Below are 13272 nucleotides of genomic sequence, written 5' to 3' on the forward strand. Positions count from 1 at the left end.
GGAGTCAAAGGCTCCACAGTGGAGACGAATGGAGTTTCAGGACATCCTGGAAGCAAGCGACATGTTTATTTATCTTTGTTTTTCTGAAACAGGTCATTGGTGTTGGCTGCGGCGGGATGAAGCCATGTCCCGGGGAAGCGAATCGTGAAGCTGAGACGCCCTTCTCTTCCCAGAGCCAGCAGGCTGTTCTCACTGCACTGGAAGGTCAGGTGACTTCTCTGCATGTCCCCTTCGTCATTGCTGTGGCCTGAAGACAGAGCACTGGTCATGCCAACCCAGAGCCAGGGAACAGGAACACCTAGGAAATAAAGTCATTGTCAGGTTCCAGCTACCAGACAGGGCTCTAGCTGCAGTCCAGAGGGGTGTGATTTTGGTTCCTCCAACTACCAAAATGAGAAGAGAAAGAGAACCCAGCAGCCTGAGCCTGAGACAGGTTTTCTGCACCAGTAATTTTTGGGGGGGGGGTGCAGGTTCTCATGTACCCAATTTCATCTCCAGCCCCCTATGTGGCCAGGGAGCTTCTGAAACTCCCACCTCTGTTTCTTAAATGCTGGGATTGCAGGAATGCACCACTATGCCTGGTTTGTGCTGGGGATCTAATTCCCAGAGGTGTGTGTGGGGTGGGGGTGGGGTGGGGGGACTTTATGCAAACTGGGCAAACATTCTATATTCCCAGTCCTGCAGACGAGTTTCAGCAGGGTGGGACACTGCAGGAGGTGAGGGCACAGAACTCAAAATCATGTTCACGCAGCTCCACAGCAAGGGGCACAAAATTAATGAACTGATTCTTTTTTTCATAGCTTAGCTGGGGCTCTGCTAGTTAGGAGCCTCCCAGAGAGAAGCACGTGCTGGCTCATCTTGCCCTTCTGATAGCCAACACTGCACAATAATGAGCTTACGTAAGGCTCACACAGACACACACATAGATGACACACACAGACATAGACACACAAAGACACACATAGATGACACACACACAGACACACAGACATACACAGATACACAGACCTATACACAGACACAGACACAGACACACACACACACACACACACACACACACACACACACTCATGGTCCTTGGAAAGTAAAACATCAGATGTAATGCTTTTAAAAAGTATACATTTAAGTTTATTAGAAGGAAACAAGATATATAAAAGTACAACCTAATGCTCTTTAAAACTGAAAGGATTCCTAGGACCAAAACATTTGAAAAGTACAATTCCAGCCGAAGAGGCAAGGGGAGTGAGAGGGAAGCTCATGACAGGCAAAAGATGTGGCTATGGTCAGTGGAGTCTGAAGTGAAAATCAGATGACCGAGTAAAGACAGATTTCGGGCTGGCTCATGGGAGCAGTAGGTACCTTTATAGGAATTACCATGGATTTATCCTGTGGTAAAGCTTGGTAGTCAGCTTGACACACCTGGGAAGAGGAAGTCTTGACTGAGGAATCCCTGTTATCAGACAGGCCTGGAGGCACATCTGGGAGATGTTTTCTTAATCGATTCAGGAGCGGCATTGAGCAGCTCAAAACTGTCCTCTTCATTCTTCCACTGGTTTGCTTGTGACAGTTGACAAAGCAACCTTTCTGTCTCTTATCTAGAAAATGCACAACTAGTGACTAGTATACTTGAGAACTTTGTAATTTGCACAAATTCTTGCATGCTTTCCTGCAGTTACATTTGATAATTACCACATCACTGTGATAAAATCCACAAAAAATGCTGGAAAGCTTGGTGCTGGTTTGAAGCATTTCCCCCTGGTGTTTGACTATTATGATATAGTTAGAGTCATAAGACTTGAGAAGGCAAATGTGCAGAACTGACCTATGCTTACGGGTAAAAATAATCACCGATAGCTACATTTGCTGTAATGGCATCACGTAAATTACAGATTCCTCCATCGGCTCGTTTATCCTGCTGCCTATTTTTTATGCATTCGTTTGTTTTAGAGACCCTGCCTTGGCATCTACAATGTGCCAGACACGAGACTGTATGAGGGTGACACCACACTGAACAAGAACGGCTGGCACCCCCTGCTGGAGCTTCATCCAAGTTACACACCCACTTGTCTCGTCCCGTGTCCGTCCCCCCCCCCCCCCCCCCGCTTGATTCTCCATCCTCTGCAATCTATTGCGCAGGTCTGGATGAGGTCATCCGCTGCCTTGCTACTGAATATCACTTCATTTGCACACCGATTTCTTTCCTAAGTCCGTTTGAACAGATTTTCTCACACCTGGTGGCTTAAAGAACATAATCTGAACTCATAGTGTCAGCAGGGCTACGGTTCCCGGAAGGGCTCCTCAGGAGAATCCTCCCTTGCCGGAAGGTGTTCTTTGCTTATGGAGATATAAAGCGAGCATCTGATTCTGTCTTCATACACTTCTCTCACCCTTTCTGCCTGTCCACTGCCTGCCTCTTTTGAAGACATTTGTCATGGGGTTTATAGCTCATCTGGATAGCACAAGGTGATATTTCAAAACCTTTGACTTAGCTACATTAAAAAAAAGTATTGATGTTAGAACCACATTTGCTGGTTCTAGAGGCCAGGACATGGACATGTCCTTATGGGGGCTGTCTCACAACGCACTGCAGACGCATAGGACTTGTTAAATCCCACGACATACACATAGGCTGATAGTTCTTACTTAAATGTAGCAGATGGAACATTTCCAAGATCAGTCTGGTGTCTCTACATGACCAGGTGGCTTCTGTTAGGATGTTCTTCCTGATGGTGCAAACCTGCAGCTGGTACATCCAAGATGCAAGCAAGCGGCTGCCATTGGCATTTTGCTGACCTATTTTCCTATGTTTTGCCCTGATTCATTGTACCCGAGACCTGATAGTCTTTGAGATTTCATTGCTGAGGGCTTATGCCACCGGAGATGAAAACCTTAAAAGAAATCATCATCATCCTCCCCTCCCCCCTCCTCCCCCTCCTCCCCCTCCTTCCCCTCCCCCCTCCTCCAATCCCCCTCCTCCCCCTCCTCCTCCTCCTCTGGAGAACTTACAGTGCTCCAAACAATGAGAATTCAATGAAGACATGAATAGCACCCTTTTTAGATGAAGTCTCAAACTTTAAAAACGGATGTAACTTTTAACATCAAATATGTTGAGATCTGCATCAGGTTTGAATCCAAGGTCAAGCGACTACAAAGCTTGTGCTCACTCCCGCTATTACCGGTTGCATCTCCGTGCAGTACAGGATACTCGGTTAGAATATATCATCCATTAGCAGATAGAATCTGATAGTAGCAGAACTTGCTGACAACCTGAGTCTGTGAGAACTGAACTCCAGCCTCTTCCGTGTCTGCTTACTTGAAAGCTCCCTCCAAAGTTGTCAAGGGCTGTTCTGCCAGACACAGGACCCATGGGAGGGGTGGAAGTGTCTAGGATGAGCTTGAAGCAGAAATGGATTAACCACAGCCCTCCCGGGGTCATCACTGATACGTAGAGAGTGATCGTAGAACCACTCTATTGCTCTGGAGGTTTCTGTGTATCCGGATGCATGTGTGTCAAGGCTCCTTAAGACCTCATACACCTATAAACCCAAGGTTTTGTTTACAATACAGTTCAGATTAGTAAGTCTACCTTACTTTCTTTTCCATTGCTGTGCTAAGACACCATGGCCACGACAATGTATAGAAGAAAAAGGTTATTGTTGCTTACACTATTGAATATCATTGTTGTGGGGAACGTGGCAGGAGGCAGGCTGGATTATATGAGCGGACTGTGAGCTTACATCTGATTCACAAGTATGAAGCAGAAGAAGTTAACAGAGTGGCATGGGCTTCTGAAACCTCAAAGCCCACCTCCTGTGGCGTACCTCTTCCAACAAGGCCACGCCTCCTTCTCTTTCCCAAATAGTTCTATCAACTAGGGACCAAATATTCAAACATATCATCCTGCGGGGGCCATGTTCCCATCCTCATTCAAACGACCACAAGGGTTGATGCAGATGCTCTGTTCAGGGACACGGACAGCCAATAGGCCTGGGTTCAAATGGAGGCTGTCCCAGCAATCTCATGGGCCTTCCTGCCAGGCAGACACCTCTCCTCCACAGCACTGCCACCGTTTTCTCTAATACTGAAGACATCCTGGGTAGTCACGGACACAAGGCACCTTGTGCCCTTCCTCACATAAATCTTTAATCCAGTCCCCCAGCCCACAAAACAGGACTGCATTAGTTGTGTTTCAGTGAGGCAGGCCCATGATGGCTTCAGTGCCACAGCTAGTCCAAACACACTTTGACTCTATCTAATTTGAGCAAAGCACATCTGTTTTGGAATATAATTCATCAGATTAGGCTTATATGAAGAAACTTTGACCCGATAATCATAACACTTTTTACAGGTTTACATGACAGGAAGAAAGGAGGGACTAAATATCTAACAATATGAAAAAAATTGAACTTTTAATTAAATATTGAATACAATAAATATATAACAGCATGCATAAATATAAGATATTAATATTAATATATTATCATAGGAGCATGATGAAGTACTTACCAAATATTAGAATCATATTTTATAATAGATAATCCTTCAAGATAATTTTAATTGAAAAAGATATACTACTCAAAACTGCTGAGAGGTATTGCAGGATCCTCCAGTAGTACTATTTCCAATTTTCTGAGGAACCACCAGACTGATTTCCAGAGTGGTTGTACAAGCTTGCAATCCCACCAACAATGGAGGAGTGTTCCTCTTTCTCCACATCCTCGCCAGCATCTGCTGTCATCTGAAGTTTTGATCTTAGCCTTCTGACTGGTGTGAGGTGGAATCTCAAGGTTGTTTTGATTTGCATTTCCCTGATGATTAAGGATGTTGAACATTTTTTTCAATACCCAAGATACAATTTGCAAAACACATGAAACTCAAGAAGAACGAAGAGCAAAGTGTGGACACTTCGCCCCTTCTTAGAATTGGGAACAAAACACTCATGGAAAGAGTTACAGAGACAAAGTTTGGAGCTGAGATGAAAGGATGGACCATCTAGAGACTGCCTTACTTGGGGGTCCATCCCATAATCAGCCACCAAATGCAGACACTATTGCATATGCCAGCAAGATTTTGCTGAAAGGACCCAGATATAGCTGTCTCATGTGAGACTATGCCGGGGCCTAGCAAACACAGAAATGGATGCTCACAGTCAGCTATTGGATGGAACACAGGGCCCCCAAGAGGTAGAGAAAGTACCCAAGGAGCTGAAGGGGTCTGCAACCCTATAGGTGGAACAACAATATGAACTAACCAGTACCCCCGGAGCTCCTGTCTCTAGCTGCATATGTATCAAAAGATGGCCTAGTCGGCCATCATTGGGAAGAGAGGCCCCTTGGTCTTGCAAACTTTATATGCCTCATTACAGGGGAACGCCAGGGCCAAGAAGTGGGAGTGGGTGGGTAAGGGGAGCAGGGCGGAGGGAGGGTATAGGGGACTTTTGGGATAGCATTTGAAATGTAAATGAAGTAAATACCTAATAAAAATTGGAAAAAAAGAAAGAAATAGAAAAACAAAACCAAAAGCAAGACAGAAAACAAACAACAACAACAAAACAGAACAAACCACCACCACCACCACCACCACCACCACCACCAAAAACCCCTACCCACTCTAATAATTTCCATGAAAGAGTGTCAACAGGGATGACCTGAGACCTTTACAGCTTTGCATGGAATAAATGACTGAAGGAAAGAAAGGTTTGGGAGCTCGTAAGATACGCACAGCAACTCTTGGTTACTTACCTAGATGTTCGGGAACCTGGGGGCGGTTTGTGCAGCTCAGCACATGAGGGGAGGCTACGAAAGAATCAACAGATATAAAGATGTAAGGCTACCTGATGAGTTCCCGTGCCTGATGGTAGTCTGGTTTGAGTTATGACGCTTTCTATGCAGCAGGGGACATGGTCATGAGAACTCTCTCTCTCCCTCCCTCCCTCCCTCCCTCCCTCCCTCCCTCCCTCCCTCCCTCCCTCCCTCCCTCCCTCCCTCCCTCCCTCTCTCTCTCTCTCTCTCTCTCTCTCTCTCTCTCTCTCTCTCTCTCTCTCTCTCTCTCTCTCTCTCGGACAGTTTGACGGTTCTTGAATCCTAAGACAATCCTTGTTTTCTGGATTTTCTTCATGCTATTACCAGAGGTAGCTATTTAGAGCGTCGGCCACGAGATGGCAGCAGAGCCCAAGGCATCCGCAGTCCCCAGGGCAACCCATCCTGGCTACTGCGTTTGTCATATAACACGCCCCAACACCAGGGGTCACTGTAAAGAGAGGAAAACTGGTCGTTTGCAGTGCCTTTATTCTTTCTGAGGCCCTCAGACTTCCAGAGCATCTATCTCCTTGATAATTCTACCTTCTTTGGGCTTTTCTCGAGCCTACTCTTTTATACATCCATACTTTCTGTTCTAAGATGTGGTTAGCCTGAACACCTGGATCAATATCATTTTCGGTTTTTTTCCTTTTCTTTTGCCTTTTCTCTCTCTCTCTCTCTCTCTCTCTCTCTCTCTCTCTCTCTCTTTCTCTCTCTCTCTCTGTCTCTCTCTTTCTTTTTGGTTTTTCAAGACAGGGTTTCTCTGGCTGTCCTGGAACTCACTCTGTAGACCAGGCTGTCCTGGAACTCAGAAATCCGCCTGCCTCTGTCTCCCACGTGCTGGGATTAAAGGTGTGCACCACCACTGCCCCGGCTCAGTATCATTTTCTTGTTTGTAAGCACTAGTCAGAATTATTCTCAAGTGGCCCTTCTTAATGTAACAGCAACAGATATCGACAGTTTCATACGGCGTAGTCTGCAGCTGTGCTTTGAGCATTATCGTTGGGTGACTTTTAAAACCACATTTGTCTTAAGACAACTGGTTATAGAAATAAGACAGCCTATGTCTACTAACTTGACCCACAACTGTAGGATGCCACAAAACACCGAAAGCAAAAGGCTGTGGCACCCCGCCTCCTTGTTGATTTTTTTTTTTGCTCTTGCAGGATTTCCGATTTTTCTATAGACACTCTGCATGCAGACTCCGGGTGACTCCTGGGTCAAACTCAGATTAGTAAAACCTTTATTTTCTTTTCATTTATATTTTCAGATAAAAATGCACAAGCCTTTTAGACAAGCTCTCTTTTCGTTGAAACGAATCATTTCACAGGACAGTGTGTTCATTTTTAATAAGCGACTAGCCCAAGGCCCAACTCTGTAGGCCTTCCTTCTCTCAGGAAGCTGAAAATGGAGTTTTTACAGCACTCAAATGGGCAGAACTCAGGTCTGAGGAAACACTGCTTACATTCTCCAGCCACAGAGATACTTTCCTCATTAATTAATAATTTAATAATTAGTAATAAGTAAATAATTTTTTTAGTAGTACAAGACATTATAGCCTTACACACACTAGGAGGAGCTCTATTGCAGAGCCGCACCCCCAGCCACAGCAGAAACTTCTTACAACCGTGTTTGGTTAAGGAAAGTTCTCTTGAGACTTGATTCAATGACTGGCTCTCTGGAGAATAATTTAATAAAATGGTTATGGAAGTGGAACACCAAAGACAACCTGCGTAGACCATTACATTTGAACACGTGGAGGATAATGGAGATGGTTTTCTGCTAGCTCCAAGCTCAGCATGGCTGACCTTTCTAGAGTAGTGAGACTGTTCGGTGTCCAAGTTATATTAACTGTTAGCCACAGTGTCCTTTGAGCACTTGAAATGATGACATGGCGAAAGACTGAGGCGTTTAACTTCTTGTTTAAATTAAATTAATGAAAACAGCTGCAGATAGCTAGAGGTGGACATGCTGGACACTTTGGGGAGGGAAATCTCACTTCGTTACGACTTTCTGAACTCCCGTCTGGGACGTCTGTAATGAAAGGCAGTTGACAGAAGGAGTGGATACTCAGTGAATGTACGTTTTTTCATGAAAATGGAGGCATGCAAAGAAGTAAGGAGCTGAAGAGATGCTAAGTGCCCTGCTTTTACACAGGCTTGGTGGAGAGTGCAGAACGGTTTGAGAATTAATCATAGCACAAAGGAACTGGCCAAGTCCAGTAAGTGCTGAGCCACATCTGCTTGCCGCAGTCTCTCTCAGGGATAGGGGTGAGTTTTTCTGATTCTCTGTGCCAAACCTCTCACATGAGGGTTTGTTTCACATTTGCAGCCAGGCCCTTTAGGGGGCTGTTGCATGACCCTTTCCTGGGGGTTGACTAAGACCATTGGAAAATAGTTATTGACATTATACTCCATAGCTAGCAAAATCATAGTTATGAAGTAGTAATGAAGGTAATTGTATGATGGGGGGGAGGGATTCACCACAACACAAGGAGCTGTATGAACTAAAGGGTCGCAGCTTTAGCAAGGCTGAGAGCTACTGGTTTAGGGGAGATTGGAAAGTCTTACACCCGCTTTCTCTCAGTTGCCTTCAGCGTGGTACGCACACTTTAATAGACAGCACATACTGGAAGATCATATCTCAACCTGTAATTTAACATGGAAAATCTAGACAAGTATTAGGTTCTAATATCTTCAAACTTCAAAGCCTTTCACTTCTACACAGACCTCAGTCACAAAGGCTTGTTTATTTATTTATTTATTCCCGTCAAGCCATGTAACTAGGAGGCAAGTCCTACTGTTTCCTACCCTTTCCATGTCTCTAAAGATCTCCATGACATATTCTTTCCCTTAAGTGCTTATTCTGATCAATGTTTTATCAAAACAACAAAACTATACAAAATTAAAGGCAACTAGGGAAGGAATGATGGTTTAAAAATCAGATGAGTCTTGTCATCTTTTAGATCTTGGATCTTCCCTAGGGAAGAACCTACTAAAGTTATTCTTCTAAATAGACATGGTACTACAGTTAACTGACTCCTCGTGGTTTGTCAACATCCTACTACAACGGTTCTGAACCTTCCTAATGCTGTGACCTTTTAGTTCAGTTCCTCATATTGTGGTGATCCTCAACCATAAAATTATTTTTGCTACCTCACAACTGTAATTTTCACTGCTGTTATGAATCATAATGCAGATATCTGATATGCAAGGTGTTATTATGTGACCGTAAGGAGTTGCATCCCACAGGCTGAGAGCCACTGGACTTGTGCATCTTTCAACCCTCATACCAACGCTTTTTCTTTTTCAGTAGCTGGCAGTGAACTCAGACCCACAATTGGTCAACTTTCAGAGAACGAGAGACTTTGGAGTGCTGAGCCCTAAATGAGATGTCTAGACCATACTCTCTCCTCCCAAGTCTCAGAGAACATCGTGGAAGAGAGGGGAGAAAGGTGTAAGAGCCAAGGTAGGTGGCTACAAAGATATATATGTATGTGTGTGTATACATTATATATAATGAAATAGCATGGTGGGTGCACTTATACATTCCTAGTGGTCATGGCAACATGTACAAGATCTGTACAAGCCCAAGCCATAAGGGGGCATGACCCCTAGTAGGTTGGCCACTCCAAGGGATAGCCTCAACACCCAAGAATATTTGGGCAGTAAAATTGGACTTTTTTTTTTTAAAGAAGAGTTGAAATTGTGTGGGTCGGTGGATCTGGGTTTGGGGGAGGGAGAGTAAGGTCAAAATTCATTGTATGACATTCTAAAATGATAAAAAGAAAATCTTTAAAAATAAAAATAGATGCTGGAGAGATGGGTCAGTGGTTAAGAGCACTCACTGGCTGCTCTTCTAGAGGACCAGGGTTCAATGTCCAGTATCCACACGATGGCTCACAATCTGCAACTCCTGTTACTGGGGATCCGTACATTCTTCTGGCCTCTGTGAGTATCAGGCCACAAAATGGTGAAGGACAGACATACATACCGCTCCTTCAGTCCCCTTTGGCAGTCAGTAATGGCATCTGCTTGACTTCGGACCTTTCAATGTCATGTCTGTTCTCTCATGGGTGAAATCTAAAGTCTCTTCTAAGGGATTCTGGGAGAGATGGTTTCTAGGTTTCTAGTCTCTAAAGTAAAATTAGCAATGAAGGAGTTGGGGATACTTCTTGTTGCTAAAGAATTAAAGAGAAACAAGACAAAAACTGTGAGTTTAACATCCCTTTTCTTCCAGCAATACTTCCCTGTTGGGACTTTAGCAAATTTCTTAGCCCCATCCTCCATGTGCTGGTTGGGTGAGCTCTCACGTTCTTCATTAGAATTCTTTTGGACAGAATATCCACACAGACCGTAGGTTCTTCCTCACCTCCCATTTATTCCCCTCAACTCAGTTTGTCTTCTATACCCAAATTGTCTTGAAAGCTAGCACCAGGGTTGCGTGTGACCTTCACTGTTCGATCTGCATTTTTTTCTATAGCATTTAACAATGCCGAACACTTTGTTCTTTATCAAATTGTCTATTCTTTTTAGCTTCTGCACAAAACTAATAATAATTGGTCTACAGATTTACAATAGAATTAATCGTGAGACCTCTTTTTCTAAATGATACCCTTCATGCCTAGCTAACAGAAAATTGATTATATGTTTTTCTTGAGTCTGTTGGCATTCCATCCTTCAACTATTTTGAAGGCTGAAAAAAATATCGAGGCTGGAGAATCACTGGTGTTCATTCAGTCCTTGATTTACTCCTGCTTCCAGCAGCCCCAAGTCCTGTTGGCCAGAGATGATCACTATAGAAAGCCTGATTTAGTCCCTTGGTGGTTAGATTGAACTGTCAACTTGGCACAATCTAGACCAGTAGTTCTCAGCCTTCCTAATGCTGCGACTCTTTAATATAGTTCTTCATGTCGTGGTGACCCCCCCCCCCACCATAGAATTATTTTGTTGATACTTCATAACTGTAGTTTGTCTGCTGTTATGAATAATAATGTAAATATTTGATATTCAGGAGCTCCTACCAGGTTGATGAGCTCCGACGATGTGTGTGTTGCAACCCACAGCAGGTGAGAACTGCTGATATAGAGTAATCTGCAAAGAGAGCATCAATGAGGGTTTTCTAGATCACACCGGTTGTGGGTGTGTCTATAAGGGAATAGCTTGGTTATGTTCATTGGAATGGGATGACTCTACCACTGTGGGCCATGCTATTCTCTGGGTTTGGGCCTGGGACTGTGTGAGAGTAGAGAAAGTGAGCTTAATGTGAGAATGCATGCATTCATTCTTCTTGGATTCTGCTTATGGAAATGATATGACCAACCCCTCAAGCTCCCACCTCTGTGACTCCCCTGCTGTGGTGAAGTGTAACCTGGAACTGGGAGCTAAAAATCCCAGTTTCCTTCCTAAGGGGCCTTTGTCAGGGTGTTTCTTCCCAGCAACCAGAAAAGAAACTAACCCAGTTCCTCCAGGCCAAGAATGGACTCCTTCATGGAGGTCCGAGCATAGACGGTAGGATTTTCTCTGCTTTGTTCTTGAGCAATGGATGTGGTTCCCCTGTGGGGGGGCTCCTGTGTGTCCACATAGTAGCTATTGTACATAGTAGAGATCTGGGAGTGGCTTGGGATCTCCTGCATCTGTGATGCTTGGATCCTGGTTGTAGAGTGTATAATTCCCACAGGCCACTGTGTGGTATCCACCAACTCTTGAAATGTTGATTCTGGTTTCTTAGAAGCCTTAAAAGTCAAAGAGCTATTTTTATTTTCCCCCCAAAGGACTCACTAAGGATCACTGGATTGTCTCTTAACCTGGAAGATTCAAACAGTCTGGTTGTCAATCATTTTCTTAGAAAAAGGACATTCATCAATCTCTCTGAAAAAGAGAAAAGCTACATTGATGGATTGTTTTCTGGAATATTCTAGCTCTTCCTGTTTGGTGCCGAGAGTCAAAGGTTGCCTTTGCTCAAGAGAGCATAAATCAAAACCACCAAGTTTTGTTCCAGATGAAATGTGTTTGCTCAGATTAATTCACTTAGTTATCCATTCAGAAAGTATTATTTATCTCGTTGGTATTTGTGGGTACTGTGCTAGACTCTGGGGAGACAAATAATTAGTAAAATAATGGATAATAAATGAGCAAAACAGATAAAGACACCTGCTTGTGGGCTTTCTCAGCAGGGAGAGACTGATCATAAGAAAATGAAACACTGGAAAGAAGACCGTGCCTAGTCACATGCAAGAGCAACAAGGGGTCTTAGCCTCCTAGTCATGGATGTTTAAAACATTTTTATTAAACATAGATTCCTCTCTCATACAATACAACCTAACCACACTTTCCCTTCCCTCCATTCCCCCCAGCTCCCCAAACCTCCTCTCCCAGATCCACTCCCCCCTCCATTTCCTCTTCAGAAAAGAGCAGGCCTTCAAGAGACATCAACCAAACAGAACAAAACAGGATAGAACCAGAAAAGGACAGGCAACCCTAAAGGAGGAAAAGTCTCAGGAGCAGGCAGGAGAGTCAGAGACATACCTGCTCCCACAGTGAGGAGTCCCACAAAAACACCAAGCTCACAGCCACAGCACATACACAGAGGACCTGGGGCTACACCTTCAGGCATCCCGTTTGCTGCTTCAGTCTCTGTGAGCCCTTGTGAGCCCTGCCGTGTTCTCCTGGTGTCCTCCATCTCCTGTGACTTCTGTAGTCTTTCTGTCCTCAGTCCTGGGTCTTTAAAGAGCTTGTTAAGTATTGAGGACATAATTACACGGTTAGAAAGCATAAATTACAACTTTCCAACATTTCTCCTCTCCTCTCTATTCTAGAGCATGGGATTCTCATCCTATTAGGACGAGACCATCAACACACTAAGAAGTAAGAGAAATGGCATGTAACCAGATGTGCAAAGCCTCAGAATGACTTCTGTGGGGTTTTTTTTTTATTTGAATCCTACCTCTGACTCTAAGATGATGACTGACAAATGGAAACCATGCAAACAGACATTAGAGAAATCTGTTGTAAGCGAAGCACTCACTAGAATACACATTTCATAACAGTAAGTACTTTTGGAGACAATAGGTCCATAAAACAATTTTGTGGATCAAACTAAAGAATTAAAATTTCATTGACATTCACTTATATACCCAGGAAGAAAGCAAAACATCTAATATGAACTAGAACACCTAATTCAAATTAAACTGCTTATTACAAAGCAGGTAGCATGCTGTCCCATTTTTCGTGTGAAGAACTGAGGCCTGAGAGAAATAAAGACTTATCTGTTAGGAAGTGCTGAGCTGGTGGTCAAACCAAGGCAATGATTCAACATCAACAAGAGCCAGGCCTTGGCTCAAAACCATGCCAGTGTTGGGGTTCATGGGAAGCAGGGCTAGAGCATCCAACCCCCAGATGCACATTTGGTACATCTTCTTTAACTCTTGAAAGTCTGGAACCTGTCAAGCAGTGCATGAGCGAACAAAAGCAGG

General features: G+C 44.0%; 1 long non-coding RNA gene across 1 annotated transcript in view; it reads left to right on the forward strand.

The window, feature by feature from the left end:
* Gm16271 (predicted gene 16271) overlaps positions 1–13004 on the forward strand; it is a 59745-nt gene extending 46741 nt beyond the window's left edge. The window contains exons 3-5 of the long non-coding RNA NR_165263.1: positions 93–204; positions 9111–9266; positions 12616–13004. This is a non-coding gene — a long non-coding RNA (predicted gene 16271). The remainder of the gene's footprint in view (positions 1–92; positions 205–9110; positions 9267–12615) is intronic.
* The last annotated feature ends 268 nt before the right edge of the window (positions 13005–13272 follow it).

Source organism: Mus musculus, chromosome 10 (genome assembly GCF_000001635.26).
Source record: "Mus musculus strain C57BL/6J chromosome 10, GRCm38.p6 C57BL/6J".
Taxonomy (NCBI): domain Eukaryota; kingdom Metazoa; phylum Chordata; class Mammalia; order Rodentia; family Muridae; genus Mus; species Mus musculus.